The sequence below is a fragment of the Acinonyx jubatus genome, chromosome C1 (assembly GCF_027475565.1).
Source record: "Acinonyx jubatus isolate Ajub_Pintada_27869175 chromosome C1, VMU_Ajub_asm_v1.0, whole genome shotgun sequence".
NCBI classification, from domain to species: domain Eukaryota; kingdom Metazoa; phylum Chordata; class Mammalia; order Carnivora; family Felidae; genus Acinonyx; species Acinonyx jubatus.
In genome coordinates, this window is record NC_069381.1 from 49,775,486 (window position 1) to 49,792,903 (window position 17,418).

General features: G+C 42.7%; 1 protein-coding gene across 1 annotated transcript in view; it reads right to left on the reverse strand.

The window, feature by feature from the left end:
- Nucleotides 1-1,713: 1,713 nt before the first annotated feature.
- Nucleotides 1,714-17,418, reverse strand: part of TM2D1 (TM2 domain containing 1) — a 129,948-nt gene continuing 114,243 nt past the window's right edge. The window contains exon 7 of the mRNA XM_053214161.1: nt 1,714-1,849. The gene's annotated coding sequence lies outside the window, so the exon portion shown is untranslated. The remainder of the gene's footprint in view (nt 1,850-17,418) is intronic.

Consider the following 17,418-nt stretch of genomic DNA (forward strand, 5'->3'; position numbering starts at 1 on the left):
ACTGAGACTCAGCAATTTAAAAAACCCAAGATCAGTGATCTTGGACTATACATCTTCACAATGTCAAAGGTAGCACTTGAACCCTAGGCAACTTGAGTCCAGAGTCTATGCTCTTAATCACTACTCTACACCACAGAAATAATTAATTCCCCATTTCTACTCAATGTTAAATCTCTCCCATCCCTCTTCTTTTCAGTTTTCTGTATCTTGATCCTGGAGATAAGCTAATGAGTATCAGAGAAGTGTTGAAAACAGGAGAAGGTACCAAAGAGTTTAAAGATAACTGTGACTAAGACTAACCTCTGAAATCATCCAAATAACTTGGACTTGAAGTCTAAGAAAAGCTATTGATACTTTCTGAGTGCTTGAGAGATTTGTCAGGTAATCCTGAACCTCTTACTCTATTGGAATCCATGCATTTCAAGGCATTGCCAATGTACCCAGCAGCATGCTAGGGAATATATCACCTGTGACTTGGCCCTTAGCACAGACGCAGGGGAGAGAGCCCAGGACTGAGATGGGAGACATACTTTGGGGTCCTGGCTCTGCCATTCACCTGCCCTGTGACCTTGGACAAGTCACTTCCCCTTAAGGGGACTTCCCACCATAAGAAATAGCCCCAGTGATCACAAAGGTCCTTACCATTCCTACAACATTTTTGTGCCTGTCTCCAGGATTCATTTGAAGGAAAAATAAAAGCACGGTTAATATTCAACATAAAAGCATGGTAATAAAACACATTCAATGACCACGACTGGTTTAGCAATCACTTGGCCCCTGAAACAACCTCTTAACTATGCAGGGAGAGTGTTTATCATTTCTGCTCCTGCAGAAACTGACACTTCGCGAAGAAAATAGGCTTTACTATTTCTTCCTCTTTCAAAAACTGTTGCATTTGAAATCTCACAAAATACTGAAAACTTGTTTTAGAGGACCAGAGGCACTGTTAAGCTGCGTTCTTGCTTTATCCCTCCTTTCTTTTCATCTGGCCTGGAGAATCCCCAGTGGTGATTTTTAAACATGTTTAGGTACTTAATCGAGGCTTTCGAGGCCTTCCTTCGGGGTTTGGGCAGCAAGGAGTTTACTCTGAGGCAAAATATCTTTAACAATAGCCGGATATGCTCCCTGTTTCCTGGGGCTAAAGATTGCAAATAGATTTTTGCATCCCATTTCTTCCAGCGGGAGACCGCGGGGTGAATGGAAACACAAACTTGCTTTTGCCACTTGAAAAGCACCGTCAGTTTTCTCGCAGCTATCATTTTGGCTTCCGGAGGAACCAAAGGAGCAAATGTTGAGTTTTGTAACAGTGCAATCCCAGCTGCCTTCCAGCTCTAACAATCAAGATCCACGTCTCCAGAGAGCGCGGCTCCAAACAATTATTAGAGATGATGGCATTCCTACAGGGCTAGGGCCACATGCTCTGCCCTCCAAAATAAACGCTTCTCTTCGAGCTTCATACTATGCGTTACTCCTTACATGTTATAACACGGGAGCTGACAGACTGGTTGCAAAGCTGCAACTAATATTTTTGAGGGCATAAGAGATGATTGTGCTAGTTCTAATTCCAGAGCCGATCTTTTTAGCAGATTATGATGGATGATTCGCCGCGGTGGTCAGCGACTCCTGTATATTTTAGGTGGAATGCTTTCTTTTGACACATACTTTACAGAGACATATGTGTATCCTATTTTAATTAATTGAAGAAATGATTCATTCACAAGAGAAAGATTTAATTAAATAAAGGGTCAGCATGGGTCAGCCATGAATTGCAAAATACCTCTGATGTTTATTATACTCTCCGCTGTCTCTGCATGCTGTCTGGAGTGGTACATGGCAGTAAAGGCAGGCCCTGGAAAGAAATGAAATGAAGTTTAATTAATTCATTCATTCAACAAATATTAATCGAGCCCCTACTGCGTTCTAGGCGCTGTGCTAGGCTCTGCAGATAAAATGGTGAACAGACATGGTTTTTGCCTTTATGACAGCTACAAGGCAGCAGGGGATGATGTGAAAATGTTGGGGTTTGGAGCCGACGGCCAAGGAAGAACTCCTGAGGCATCGTTGGTGCAGAAAGGTGATTTCATTAAAGCATGGGGACAGGACCGGTGGAGAGAAAGAGCTGCACTGGGGTTGTTACGGGTGACAGATTATTTACCTTCAGGTTGGGAGCAGGTTCAGGATAGAGCAAGTCTCTAAGGTATTTTGGAAGCAAGGTTTCCAGGACCTTGAAGGGCTAGCTGCTGTTGGAAAAGTCATTTATTACTGTTTAGTAAAAACTCAGTCATGATGGTGGGGTTTTGGGGTGGTCCGGGACCAACAGCCAAGAAAGAATTCTTGAAGACATCTTTAGTGCAAAAAGATGATTTTATTAAAGCACGAGGACAGGACCCGGGAGCAGAAAGAGCTGCACTGGGGTTATGACAGTAACTGATTATATACCTTCAGGATGGGAGGGAGTTAGGGAAAGAGTAAGTCTCTAAGGTATTTTGGAAGCAAGATTTCAGGACCTTGAGGGGCTAGGAATTGTTAGGAAAACAAGCCATTTATCACTGTTTAGTAAAACCTCAGTCTTGAGACCCTTCAGATGTATATCAGGGGGCCATAAGCTTTGAGTATGATTGCCAGGATATATCTTGGGGGAGTTGAGATAAGGAAGTTTCCAAAGGAATTTTTATATGTTAAAGTAGACTTACAGGATCATGGGGGGTCAGGATAATGTTAAGCCAAGATTCCCTTTTGCCCCTAGCAAAGTGTCACCATCAAGGCAGCTGAGCTCCTAGAGAGAGGTCACTCTTCCTGTTTCAAGAACTTCCCAATGGGCTGTAGGCAGTAAGGGAATTTCATTTTTCATTTGCCTTTGTTTCTCACATCACCCTGGCAAGCACTTAAACCCCTTTCCTTTGTTCTTGGGTAGCCAGGAGTGTCCGAGGACTATCACACAAACCCCACCTCGGAGGTGGTGGTGCAGTTAGCCTGTGCTTTGCCCTCAGCTTGCCCCACGCTCCCTCACCAATGAGACCCTTCAGATGTATTTCAGGGGGCCATAAGCTTGGAGTATGATTGCCAGCATATATCTTGGGGGGAAGAGATAAAGGAATTTCCAAAGGAACTTTTATATGTTAAAGTAGATTTACAGGATCCCGGGGGTTAGGATAATGTTAAAGCAAGGTTGCCTTTTGCCCTTAGCAAAGTGTCATCATCATCACCGAGGCAACTGCGTTCCTAGAGGAAGGTCACTCTGCCTGTATCAAGGACTTGTCAGTGGGCTCTAAGTTGTAAGGCAATTTAATTTTTTCTTCTGCCTTTGTTTCCCACATCAGGGGAAACAGGAAAACAATGAGAAACAAACAAATAGAATACTATTATTACAGATGGATTGTAACATGTCTTGTGAAGGAAAAAGTCATGTGTGGGCTGTCTTCCTTGCAGGGTCTTGGAATTGTTTGAAAGATCTTCATACCCAACTTCATGGTGCCATACTTTGTAAAATTTGGAATATACATCTGAAACCAACCTGACCCAAGTCCAGTATATACAGCTACACATACTGAGTTAACCAAACACGGCTTATCACAGTAGCTCCTTCCTGTAAGAAAACCTTGTGCTTTAGAATCACAGAAACATGAATTCGAATTCTAGCTTCAGGCTTCTTTGATTTCCGGCCCTGTGCTATTGCTTTGCTTCTGTGACCTCAGTTTCCTCAGTTACAGGAAAGAATAATAATAATAGTGCATAAGACATTGTGCCTTTGTGAAAAAAAAATACATGAATAGCACCCAGGGCACAGCATTAATATTCAGCAGCATTAATATTTATAATTTGTGTTCTTTTTACATTAGTAGTAGTAGTAGTAGTAGTAGTATTTTTGCCTCTCTTCCGGAATTTTCTTCATTCTACTTTTGTTCAGGTTGTCCACGTCATTTTCTTATGCCCTCATTTGATGACAGAGGCTCCAACCTTATTTTTTTTCCTTCAGTTTTATAGATTTATATTCTAAGGGCAAAAACACTCTGACAATTTAAATCCAAGTCTACGCAGAATTACACCGTCAAGGTCAGCAATAATGCCAAAAGCACGTTCTCACTCCCAGGCACGCGCTAGGATCTTGAGTCTTCTCTCAGTGAAGGAAAGGGGACTGATAGTTTATTCATGTGCATCCTTCATATCTGCAATGTAATCTACATTTTCTTGTGGACATATTAGCTTCTCCACTTCCCCATCAGGAATTTCAAACCCAAATTCATCCTCCATGGCCATGATAATCTCCACTTGATCCAAGTGTCTAAACCCACATCTTTCATAAGGTGGGGATTTACCAAGCCTTCTTGGGTTGATCTTGCACAGAGTTTCAAGAGGAAAGAACATGTAATTGATCCCCGCTAACATCAAAGGGGGTGCATCAGTGTGACGGAGGCATGATTGGGTCACTCTACCAGAACCTGTGTGAGCCCCGAGGCTGGCAGCGAGGCCTGGGTCTCCTCTGGCCAGGGCACAGGGTCGTGCTGGGCGGCTTGCCCATGGCCAGCGTGTGACCTGGGTGGGGCACGAAGGCCGCCTGCCACCAGCACGCACAGGTGGAAAGGTCACGAGTCACCATGGCTCCCCTGACCCCCAGAGATCACAACTTTTTAAGCATTGGACCCAGCCTGATGTAGGGTTGGTATTCAATGAATAAATATCAAATGAATGGATGAAATTCTTTCTCTTTTTGAAACTGGGGAGGAGAAAAAAGTTGACAATAAACAGTCACTCAAAGGCTTCTTGTAACTATTGTAATGAAATCTGTATGCCTTATCATGGTACACAGGAGCCTACATGCCCTGGCCTCTGCCCACCTTCCAATCTCAGCCACCACCACTTTCTCTCCTGTACTCAGCTTCAGCCTCCAGCCTTGCCTGTGATGCCCTTCCCCTAGAACTGTGCATGGCTCACTCCTGCCGGTCCTTCAGTCCTTTAAATATATTCTGTTCACAGGGGCCTTCTCTGACCACCCTGCCTCTTCATTTTCTATCTCCTTACCCGGCTTTATTTTTCCTCAAAGCATCATCAGTGTCAGAAATTACATGATAAATTTCTGAGTTTACAAATTTACTATCTATTTCCCCCTGCTTATCACATGTGAGCTCCTGAGGGCAGGAGCCTAGTCTGTTCCTGTCCAGCCCTGAGTCACCATGACACTGAGTGCATCAAACAAATGAAGTATCCGTTTTTTATTTTCCTAGGAAAATATACATATAAAAACTATCCAAATAGTTTCCGTAGTACAGTAGCCTCCAAAATTTCCGAAAGAAATCTTTCCTCCCCAAATCTTTGCTTGCAGCACTAAATTTATTTTTTTTTAATATTTTTAAAAAGTTTTTAAATCTGTAATTATTTTTGAGAGAGAGACAGAGTGTGAGCAGGGAAGGAGCAGAGAGAGAGAGACACAGAATCTGAAGCAGGCTCCAGGCCCTGAGCTGTCACCACAGAGCCCCACTCGGGGCTCAAACTCATGAACTGTGAGATCGCGACCTGAGCCGAAGTCGGACGCTCAACCGACTGAGCCACCCAGGCGCCCCTAAGTTTAATTTTTTTTTGTTTTTAACCACAGAATGGCAGCAAGAGGGAAAATAAATTATTCTAGTTGTACAGAAAGTAAAGACACAGCCCCTGCAGGAGGATCTCTCACTCCCCAAATTTTAATAGAATTCCTACACGTTCTACCTTCTCATCATGAGCCTGGCTCTTTTGCAAGTCGCTTCCTTTGAGCTTAAAAAGTAGTTTGTTACCCCTGTTCTCAAGGCCAGCAAACATGGATTTTCTCTAGTTTTCACATGATCTGGCGCAAAGCATCAGGAAACTTGGATGTTTCGTTTGGCATCTTTCGCTGACCAAGAACTGAAGAACTGCAAAGAAGAGAGGTATCTCCGTTTGCCCCAGATGTCTCAGCGGTGGAGGGGAAAGGCGAGAGGCACACATCCCACAGCGGTGTCCAGGAAGCAGCCACCGTGGTTCACGCTCGCTGGCGTGGAAGAAAGGAGGGACCCGGGGAGGTGTGCTCCACTCTTGCACATGTGAGCGCGGGGAGCCTGGGTGTGCCGCGTGCACTTTGCTGCGTGGTGTGGGGCTCTGCTGCGGTTCTTTTGGAAGCACTGGGTCCAGGAAGTCTCTCCGAAAAGCCAAACAATGCCGGCTGTTCCTGGCAAGGCCAGGCCTGGCTTACTCAGTTTCGTGTTTTAGGAGAGGTGCTTTGGGGTAACAGAACTGGCTCCATGTCCACCATGACCACATCAGCCCTGGTTTCCGCTGTGCAAAAACAAAATTCTAAAGAATGTTACCATACCAAATTGTATGCGGCTTTTGTTTTATAAACAACTTTCTCTCTCTCTCTCTCTCTCTCTCTCTCTCTCTCTCTTTTTAGTGTGTGGAAACTGTAATAAAGACCAGTACCAAATCCAGTTGTTTCCCAGAAAGCCAAGTCAACTTGGGAGACTTTCTCTCAGCACAAGGCCCTGTTCTCTTCTAGCAGATAGTCTTAAAATCCGACTCCACGCGGTCAAGAGCACAGCAGGGGGTTCTCAGCACCTCATCTTGGAACGTGGGCTTCTTTCTGCTTCTGAAAGATAAGGTTTCAGTATCACTCATAGAGCACCGATAGGAGACAGCCGGCCAGAGTTGACAAAGTGTTCTCAGAGAGGATCTCAGCTCCACTGGGGAAGGGAGAGAATCGCTCTTTAGGGTGCCAAGCATTCTGGGCTCGCATATCCCACAGGTAATGAGAATACTTCACGAAGCTCTGATATTCTCAGATGCCTAGTCATTCCTTGAAGCTCATTGCTTCCAAATGCCTTGCTTCCTTCGGTACGATTTCATTTAAGACAAGTAAGATGAAGGCTTACGCCAGGAAGTTACTGATTTTCAAACACAAAGAAGGCGAGGGTGATAATATTAATGGAATAAATATGTTTTAGGAGAAAACCTAGCAGATTCTTATTATTTACACACATGACAAATCACAAAATAGAGTTGAATGCCAGAAGCCTTTCCCTTGGGAGTAAGAAACTATGGGTTTATCTGCAATAATCCCCTGAGCATGGATCCGTTTACAACTGACTCCAATGGAGAATTTACAACGGAGGGAATTTGTGTTGTGCGTTTTCGTCCCAGATTGCATGACGCAGTGGTTAAGACCACTTTCTTTCTTTTTTTTTTTTAAGTTTATTTATTTATTGGGGGGAGTGAACCCATTTTCTTTCTTTTTTTTAAAATTTATTTATTTATTGGGGGGAGTGAAGGGGCAGAGAGAGAGGGAGAGAGAGAATCCCAAGAAGGGATTCAGCACAGAGCTGGTTGCAGGCCTTCATCCCGAACCATGAGACATGACCTGAGCCAAAACCAAGAGTCACTTAACTGACTGAGCCTCCCAGTTGCCCCAAGACAACCATTTTCAAATCGAGCTCTGTCTCGAAGCTGTGCCTCAAATTCCACATCTACAAAATGGGGATAATAATATACTTATTTAAAAGTGTTGTTATGAAAACAAATATAATCCATGAAAGTGCTTGGCATAAGATCTGACATATAGTAAGTGCCCAAAAAACATCACGTAAAAAAATTATTAGGATGATTATAGCTTATGACATTATTACTAAATCTAATATTTGTTTGTAATGAATCCTAACTATTTCTTTCTATTTCTCCTTCCATTTTTTTTTTCCTCTGCCTTTTGACTTCAGAATGTCTGGTATATTACGTAGTAAAATATAAAATCACTTCCTCAAGGCAAATTTCCTTGAGAAATAATATAGATCATGCTACAGATTTCTTTAAACATCTGGCCTCGCTAATTCCAATGGCAAGGTAACATTAAAATCAGCATTCTTTTCTATCCACTACTGGATTATAAACTCCTGTTTAGAATCTTCTTGACTATTCCCTTTTCAGCTCCTGACACATGGGGCTGCTCAAAAAATATTTTTTGAGTAAGTAAGTGCTCTTTATTCACACAGGGGAAAAAACAAGTACTACTGCCTTAGTAACCTCCACCATTCTTCTGTTTAACACTTTTCTGACAAAGAAGTTTCCCCAGTGAGTAGCAAGTTCTAAGATAGAAGTGATTGTGAGCAAGGGAAACTCTCCATTCTTGCATTTTACTCTTCCTGGTGGTCTGTTTTAAAGAGGTCACTCTAGGGGTGCCTGGGTGGCTCAGTTGGTTAAGCGCCCGACTTTAGCTCAGGTCATGATCTCACAGTCCATGAGTTTGAGCCCCCCTGTGCTGACAGCTTGGAGCCTGGAGCCTGCTTTGGATTCTATGTCTCCCTCTCTTTCTCTCTACCCCTGCCCCACTCATGCTCTGTCTCTCTCACTCTCAAAAATGAATAAATGTTAAAAAAAAAATTAAAAAAAAAAAGAGGCCACTCTTAGGAACAAAAGTTGTATGACTGGCTAGTATATCTCATTAGATGTGTCATTTGAAATACTGACTCATTATTTTAATAGCCCCTTTCTTAACTTAGGGTCAGAATTATTTTACCAGCATCACCCTTTTCATTTATTTTGGGAAAGAGCAGTCACTGTTTCATGGTCCCTCTAATTGGATAAGTGACTCTTCCTAACCTTGAAACAACTAAATAGAAAGTATACCCAGTGACCTTAAAAAGCCATCTCCTTTTCTAATGGGCATGTATAATCTAGAATTTTTTGAACAGTGCTCTGAGTTCCAACACCTTCCTGTAAATGGGCATGCATGTGAGTGGGTAAAAGACAGGGGATGGTGGTGATGGAAACATGCATCCCCTTCATTCCAAATCAGATGAAGAGGGCTTCCATTGGGCCACAAGATGAAAGCCACATGTTGGCAGATACAACCGTGGCCTATAGTCTGACTCCCACTGGGATATCCAGAAGCTGAGCAATGGAATAACTGGCTACTTTGAAGGCAGAATCAGGAGAGGGCTGCTGAGTTGGACAAAGTCCTGTACACCCTTAGTTTGGGAGGACAAAGCGTTGAGTATTTCCCCTGGAACATACCTGGCGATGCTATAGAGAGAGCCGAGTCACAGACCTGTTAAATTTTTTCCAGCTGAACCTTCTGGGTAAGGGGATTCCACCAAGTGTGAGCCCATGGAGAGTGGCTTCTCTTAAGCTAGGGTCTACAGAAAGGAGAACAGTCAAGTCAAAGGAAAATGTACATTGAAGTTGCAGTTGGAAGGCTGGACTCGGAACCTCCACAAGAGCCCTAGAAAGCACTCCACTGCAGAAAGAGACAGCTTTAAACATCTGTCAGCCCAAGAACATGAGGCCAGCCTAGATAGAACCAATCAAATAAGGTTTTTCCTGACCTTTATGTCCTCCGCTGTCCCTTGCTCACACGCTGTAGGAGTCAGAACTGGAGAGCAAGCTGAGGGGTAGGAGAAGGGAAGGGCAGGAGGAAGAAATATGTGAGGCTTCATAGCCCCATCCCCACCAAAGTCTTGCTCACTGTAACACAGCCCTTTTGACCTTTCCTCTGTAACTCAAACACTCCAAATTTGCTCACACCCCATGGCCTTTGTGCTTGCTGTTCCTTCTTTCTGAAATATTCTTTCCCTATATTATCAAATTGTTGGCAGATTTTCCTTTCTATAGAAACATGATCTGTTTACATTTAAAACAATATTCTGAATCAGACAACACAAAGAAATTAAAGGCATCCAAATCGTCCAGGAGGAAATCAAACTTTCACTCTTAGCAGATGACATGATACTCTATATGGAAAACCCAGAAGATTCCACCAAAAAACTGCTAGAACTGATCCATTAATTCAGCAAAGTCACAGGATATAAAATCAATGCCCAGAAATTGGTTGCATTTCTATACACCAATAATGAAGCAGCAGAGAGAGAAAAATCAAGGAATCGATCCCGTTTACAATTGCACTAAAAACCATAAAATACCTAGAAATAAAACTAACCAAAGAGGTGAAAAATTTATACAGTGAAACCTATAGAAAACTTATGAAAGAAATTGAAAAAGACATAAAAAAATGGAAAAAAATGCTCCCTGCTCATGGATTGGAAGAATAAATATTGTTAAAATGTCTATACTACCCAAAACAATCTACATATTCAATGCAATCCCTATCAAAATAACACTCCTATCTTTTTCACAGAGCTAGAACAAACAATCCTAAAATTTGTATGGAACCATAAAAGACCCCAAATAGCCAAAGCAATCCTAAAAAAGAAAACCAAGCTGGAGATATCACAATTCCAGACTTCAAGATGTATTACAAAGCTGTAATCATCAAGACAGTATGGTACTGGCACAAGAACAGACTCTCAGATCAATGGAACAGAATAGAGAACCCAGAAATGGACCCACAAACATACAGCCAACAAATCTTTGGCAAAGCAGGAAAGAATATCCAATGGAATAAAGACAGTCTCTTCAGCAAATAGTTGGGAAAACTGGACGGTGACATGCAGAAGAATGAATCTGGGCCACTTTCTTACACCATACACAAAAATAAACTCAAAATGGATGAAAGACCTGAATGTAAGACAGGAAGCCGTCAAAATCCTAGAGGAGAAAGCAGGGAAAAACCTTTTTGACCTTGGCTGCAGCAAGTTCTTACTCAATATGTTTCCAGAGGCAAGGGAAACAAACAAACAAAAAAAACTATTGGGACCTCATCAATATAAAAAGCTTCTGTACAGCAAAGGAAACAATCAGAAAAACTGAAAGGCAACCGACGGAATGGGGGAAGATATTTGCAAATGACATATCAGATAAAGGGTTAGTATCCAAAATCTATAGAGAATGTATCAAACTCAACACCCAAAAAACAAACAATCCAGTGAAGAACTGGGCAAAAGACATGAATAGACACTTCTCCAAAGAAGACATCCAGATGGCTAACATGCACATGAAAAGATGCTCAACATCACTCATCAAGGAAAGACAAATCAAAACCACAATGAGATACCACCTCACACCAGTCAGAATGGCTAAAATTAACTCAGGCAACGACAGATGTTGGTGAGGATGCAGAGAAAGAGGAACCCTTTTGCACTGCTGGTGGGGATGGAAACTAGTGCAGCCATTCTAGAAAATGGTATGGAGGTTCCTCAAAAAATTAAAAATAGAACTACCCTATGACCCAGCAATTGCACTACTAGGTATTTATCCAAAGGATACAGGTGTACTGTTTTGAAGGGGCAAATGCACACCAATGTTTATAGCAGCACTATTGACAATAGCCAAAGTATGTAAAGAGCCCAAATGTCCATTGACAGATGAATGGATAAAGATGTGATAAACACACACACACACACACACACACACACACACACACACAATGGAGTATTTCTTGGCAATCAAAAAGAATGAAATCTTACCATTTGCAACTATGTGGATGGAACTAGAGGGTATTATGCTAAGCGAAATTAGTCAGTCAGAGAAAGACAAATATCATATGACTTGACTCATATGTGGAATTTAAGATACAAAACAGATGAACATAAGGGAAGAGAAGCAAAAATAATATAATAACAGGGAAGGGAACAAAACATAAGAGACTCTTAAATATAGAGAACAGAGGATTACTGGAGAGGTTGTTGGGGGAGGCGGGGATGGGCTAATAGGGCAAGAGGCATTAAGGAAGACACTTGCTGGGATGAGCACTGGTTGTTATATGTAGGGGATGAATCACTGGATTCGACCTTTGAAATCATTATTGCACTACGTGCTAACTAACTTGGATGTAAATTTAAAAATTAATTAATTAATAAATTTAAAAAAATTTATTCTGACTACCTTGTGGAAAACTCACAGTAAAGAGGCAATAAAGAAAACAGAAAGATCGAATGCAGGGCTACTTAACTGGTCTCCATGAGGTATAAGGAAGCCTTGGACCAGACCAACAGAGGTGGAAGTGGTGAGAAATGATTGAATTCAGAATATATTTTGAAGCTGGTGCCCATAGGACTTAATGCATGTAAGAGAAAAAGTCTTCTTCAACTACAAAGTCTCTGACCTGAGCAATTCTTTGGGTGAATGAATTCATTACTGAGTGAATGAATGAATGAGGATTTAATAAGATCAGATAAGATCAGATTTACATTTCAGAAAGCTCCCTCTGGCAGCTTCGTGAAAGATGGATTGAGCACGGGGACTGAAGGCCAGGAGACAAGTTGGAAGCCTACTGAGACAGTCCAAGGGAAAGACGCCAAAGCTCTGAGTTCTTGTGGGAGGTATGGAAAGGAAGGGATAGATGTGAGAAATAGTCAAGATATCCAATTATTAAAATGTGGTAATGTGATAATTGTGAGGGATGACAAACAGAATGGCTTCCAGATGCTTGGGCGAGGAGTAGTCCCACCACATTGATGAAGAACATGGAAGAAAGAGGTGTGAAGGAGGGAAAGAGAATAGAAGTTGTGATGTTTAATTTTATGTGTCAACTGAAGGGATTCCCAGATAGCTGGTAAAAACATTGCTTCTGGGTATTTCAGAAGAGATTAGCATTTGAATCTAGAGACAGAGTAAAGATTGCCCTCACCAGTGTGAGTGGACATCCATCCAATGTGCTGAGGACCTGAATAAAATGTATATGAACAACGTTTGCTGAGGGACAAAAATGTACAGGAAAGGGGACCATGTTCTCTGTTTGAGCTGCGACATCCATCTTCTCCTGCCCTCACACATCAGTGCTCCTTGTTCTGGGGCTTTTGGACTCAAACTGGGACTTGTCTCATTAGCTCCCCTGGTTCTCAGGTCTTTGGATTTGGTCTAAAGCTACACCACCAGCTTTCCTGATTCTCCAGCTTGCAGACAGCAGATCATGAGACTTTTCAACTTCTGTAATTGCACGAGCCAATCCCTTATAAAATGTCTATATCTATCTATCTATCTATCTAGACATAAATATATACATGTATGTTCTGTTTTCTCTGGAGAACTCTAATACAGATGTTGAGTTCATTACTGAATGTTGTGGTAGACATGAAAATATGCCACCCAGATCCTGCTTCAAGGTAGAACTTTTTGCCCAAGCAGCCAGGAGTACTATCAGCAGACAGTCTCCAGATGTCAGTCCCTTCAGGGTTTGCCTCAGCTGCAGAAGCCACCTTACCCAAGGTCATGCCCTACCTAGAGAAACCATGTCCAATATGTGATCCCACAGGGGTCTAAAGGCCTAGCTACTCTGCCCATGATGGGATAATTCTAACAGATCATATACACTCTGGAGCTCCCTGTAGAGTTGACTGAGTCTTAGGCCTGTACCACAGTTGGACTGCTCTCTCTGCCCGATCCTGCTACCCCACCTGCCTTCCACAGGTGTTGACCACTAATAAACATCCTGCATGTCAATTCTGCCTCGACATCTGCTTTCCAAGCACCCAATCTGTGACAGTTGGCACCAGGAATGGACCAAAACAGCAGGTTATAGGTTCGGATTTGGGAGCTGGATCACTCACTGTCCGGCTGGCAAGAAGAACTTCATCACTAGTGACAGGTGGAGTACAGATGGACCTTGGCAGCAGGTGGTGATCTAGTTGTGAACATACTCCTGTATGGTGAATTGGGAAGGTGTATCAGAGAAGGAGATTGTACTAGTTGGTGTAATACATCAGGCATTTGAGAAGTATGGGGTAATTACTAATTATAAGGAAAATAGGACTGGGTACTTGTTGATAAGTGCCATTAGTAACTTAGAAAAAGATAATGAAGAGCGATATGAGATCAACAGGCATTTGAAAACCAAGTGGGAGGAACACCGGGGTGGCTCCATTGGTTAAGTATCTGACTTCAGCTTAGGTCATGATCTCATGGTTCATGAGTTCGAGCCCCACATCAGGCTCTGTGCTGACAGCTCAAAGCCTGGAGCCTGCTGCAGATTCTGTATCTCCCTCCCTTTCCCTGCTTGTGTTCTGTTTCTGTCTCTCTCAAAAGTAAATAAACATTAAAAAACTAATTGAAAACCAAGTGGCAAAGCTGAAGGGACTCCCTGGTAGCTTATATAACAAGGATTCTATCTACTTCAGTGAGAGAGCAGAGAAAGTTGAGGCCCAGACCCAGGACTGAAGTCAAAGTGGCTAAATTCTAGAAAAGGTTAAATGACCAACCAAACCACACCTGTTACATAGGGACAAGGTTCTGTTTGGGGGAAAAAATGAGACCTGACACAGAATTACCTAGTTAAATGTCCCTTCAAATTTTGAACTCTTAGACTCCTCTGAACTCTCTCAACCTTCAGAAATGTCCCACCCTCTCCAGTAAGAGTGAGAATCCCCCTTTCTTGAAGACAATGCAAAGACCTCAGACCTGAAAGACAGCATGTGTCCCTCACAGTATCTTTGCCCCCCTCCTTCCCACCCCTGCCAGTAGGCTATAACTAGAAGTGGGTCACAATGTAATCCAGTTGGAGATATACTAGGACTAATAAGGGAGGAAAGGGACTATTCCCACTATTCTCCAATGTTATAAGACATAACCAACATGTACCAGCAGGAGCTGGAGAGTAGGTGTGGGCTGGATTCTGAAGGTGCATGATCACAGGGGCTAGAACATGAAATTAGGTAGGGATGGGCTTATTTATTTGGGAGCACTCTGCCAAAATATAGGATTTAACACCTCAGCAAGGACTCTAAGAGATAAATACAAACTCACTTCTTGGATAGCTCCAAAAAGTATTGGAAAAAGCAATGGACCACATTAAGTAAACTAAAAATTTCAGAATTGCTGTGCCAGATGGTTGAGAAAGTGATTAAAAGGTTCACAGATGTAGGCATGCTGGAATGGATATAATAAGTAAGGCCAGAAGACTCACCAAATGATTGTTCTCCATGAGAATGCCAAGATACACCATTTACAAAGACCAGAAAGAATGTTGTGGTGAGAATGTCATAAAGCTGCCAAACTAATGTCTCTAAAACACACATCTGACCTTCTTACCCTCTGTTTAAAAACTCTTCAGTGACTCCCAATTCTTCTGGGCATCACCAAAATTGTTCCAGAGAGTTGCACACTAGGCCACGGCTATTAGTAGGAGAGGCCATTTCAGAAATAGACTCACATAGCAATGGGTATTATAACCCTCCCTCCCCCCACAAAAAAAAAACACACCAAAACAGTAGAGGTTGGGTGCGGTGCTTAATTACCAGAAGTCAAAAGAACATAATTATCCTAAGGAGACCATGGTTGTGTGGTAGCCAAAAGGGCTTGACCCACAAAGGTTTATTAAGATACCTAATAGAACATGGCATTCCTCAGCTAAAAAGGGTCTTAATCACCTTTTATCTCATAAGTAATCAAGGATGGACAATAAGAGACTGAAGGCAGTTACCCTAATAAAAAGTCACAATCCCTAATTTCTAGACTTCAATCTGTTTTCAGACTCAGACTCACTAACTCAACAGGAGGCCAGGTCTCCAGGAGGAAGGACCCTGCAACACCCAAGCAAATATACATGGTAATGATTTCCTGATTCCTTCTCCAAAGGGACATATGGCCATGCACTTGGGCAACTATGCACTTAGGAAAAGGAAATATTCAAACATTTCAAGAACTGTTGGACACAGTTGGCATGAATACTAAGAGCTCGGAACAATCATCATGGCCCCTCTCTTAGAGTAGGGAACTACAGGGACCAGGTAATGGGTGGAATCCTGGCCAAGGTCTAGTTTACACTGGATCCATGGACCCACCCAGTGGTCATTTCCCCATCCTTGAATGTTTAACTGGGTTTGATATACTTGGTGCAACTCCCATATTGAGTCCTTTACCTGTAGGACAAAAGCTACCATAGTGGGTAAAGTCAAGTAGAGGTCTCTGAAAATGCCCTACCTCCAGGCTCCACCAGAAGAGTAAATCAGAAACAGTACCATATCCCGGAAGGATGGCACAAATTAGTTGAGTAATCTATCGTTAACACCTGGGAAACATCTGGTCTCTGCAGAGGCTCAACTGGAGAATTAAGTGAAGATATGGGGGGGGGGGGGGCTCTGTGAAGAGACTACCGTGACAACTGAGGAGTAATAGAGCAGTAGGAAGAGAACCAGGAAAGAGCAGTACCACAGAAAGCAAGGGATTAAAGCATTAGTACTAGCAGAGTACGATAGTGAGGTCTGGAGGTGTCCATCATCCATTTGGTAAGTGCTGTATAACTAATGGCCTTAGAAATGGCAATTCTAGCCAAATAATTCACTCATTCCTTTAAAAAATATTCATTGCATATGTTATCTATTGCTGATAGATGAATAAAATAGATATGATCTCTTCACCCATGAAAATGCATAGTCTCGTGGACAGTAAAGAAAGCCAGGTTGTGTGGAATAAATAATAGGAAAGGAAATGAAGTCAGCTAGTATATATTACTTAAGATTTGGAGATAATAGAAAAGAAGTATAAAAAACATGTGTACAATTAGAGCCAAAAGCCCATACCAAGCCCCATAGTCACATACTCATAAAGCCCAAAAAGTACCTCCTGATTAGTTGTTGGTTGGTTTTACATGAGAGGGGCAAGCTTGCCCTCAGCAGATGTGCCTGGAACAAGCATAATGATCTGAGAAGTCAATGCTCAGAGCTGAAATCTGAAGGATTAAGTGTTAACTAGGAGAGCGAGGGCAGGGAAGGGGAGGGAAGGAAGAAAGGGGAGGGGAGAAGAGTATGCTCAGACCTCTAGAAAGGGTAAGGCTGGCTGGTGCTGATACTTGTAAGAGGGAATAGCACAGCTGGTTTGGGGAGTGCCAGATGAAGCTGGGGGCTGGGAGCTACAGCCACACCTTGTTGCTGTTGTGCTGTAGCGACACTCACACTAGAAATAGAAAGTCCCTTCTTCTTCCTTCCATCTTCCAGTCCCCCTCCGGTTCTTCCTGTTGGCAGTCTAATAGGGAGGCCAATAGGCAGGCTAATAGGGAGCCAACTGGAAAGAGTTTCTGAGAACTACAGTATGCAGACCCTGAGCCCAGCGTCACAGAGCACAACACAGAAGAGTTGTTTTGGAACTGACAGACAAGAAGTAAATAAACACCACAGCCATATCAGAGGAAATGGATGGCTGGAGGGGCTTATTCCAGGCTTACACAAGAAGACTGGTTTACAGTGGCTGGAGGGCCAAGAAGTATAAGTTCTTGTACCACACAGGGAGCCAGCAGGTGGGAGGTATGACCAAGCATTCCTTCTCCTCTTTGTTGGCTGGTATTGGCAGTTACAGAGATGCCACAGAGCCTGACAAGAGTGAGAAACAGCACTGGCAAGGGTGCCAAGCACATCTGGCAGATGCCCCTTGTGGTCCCAGAACCTGCATTCTGTATGCAGAGGAGTTCAGGCAGACCTCCACAGTCTCTTCTTCATTGTTAAGATTTTCCTGGGCAGAAAAGCATTAGCAGGGCTTTCTAGGACAGTCAGACCATATGAACGAAATTGAGAGGAGAATAAATTGCAAAGCATGTTT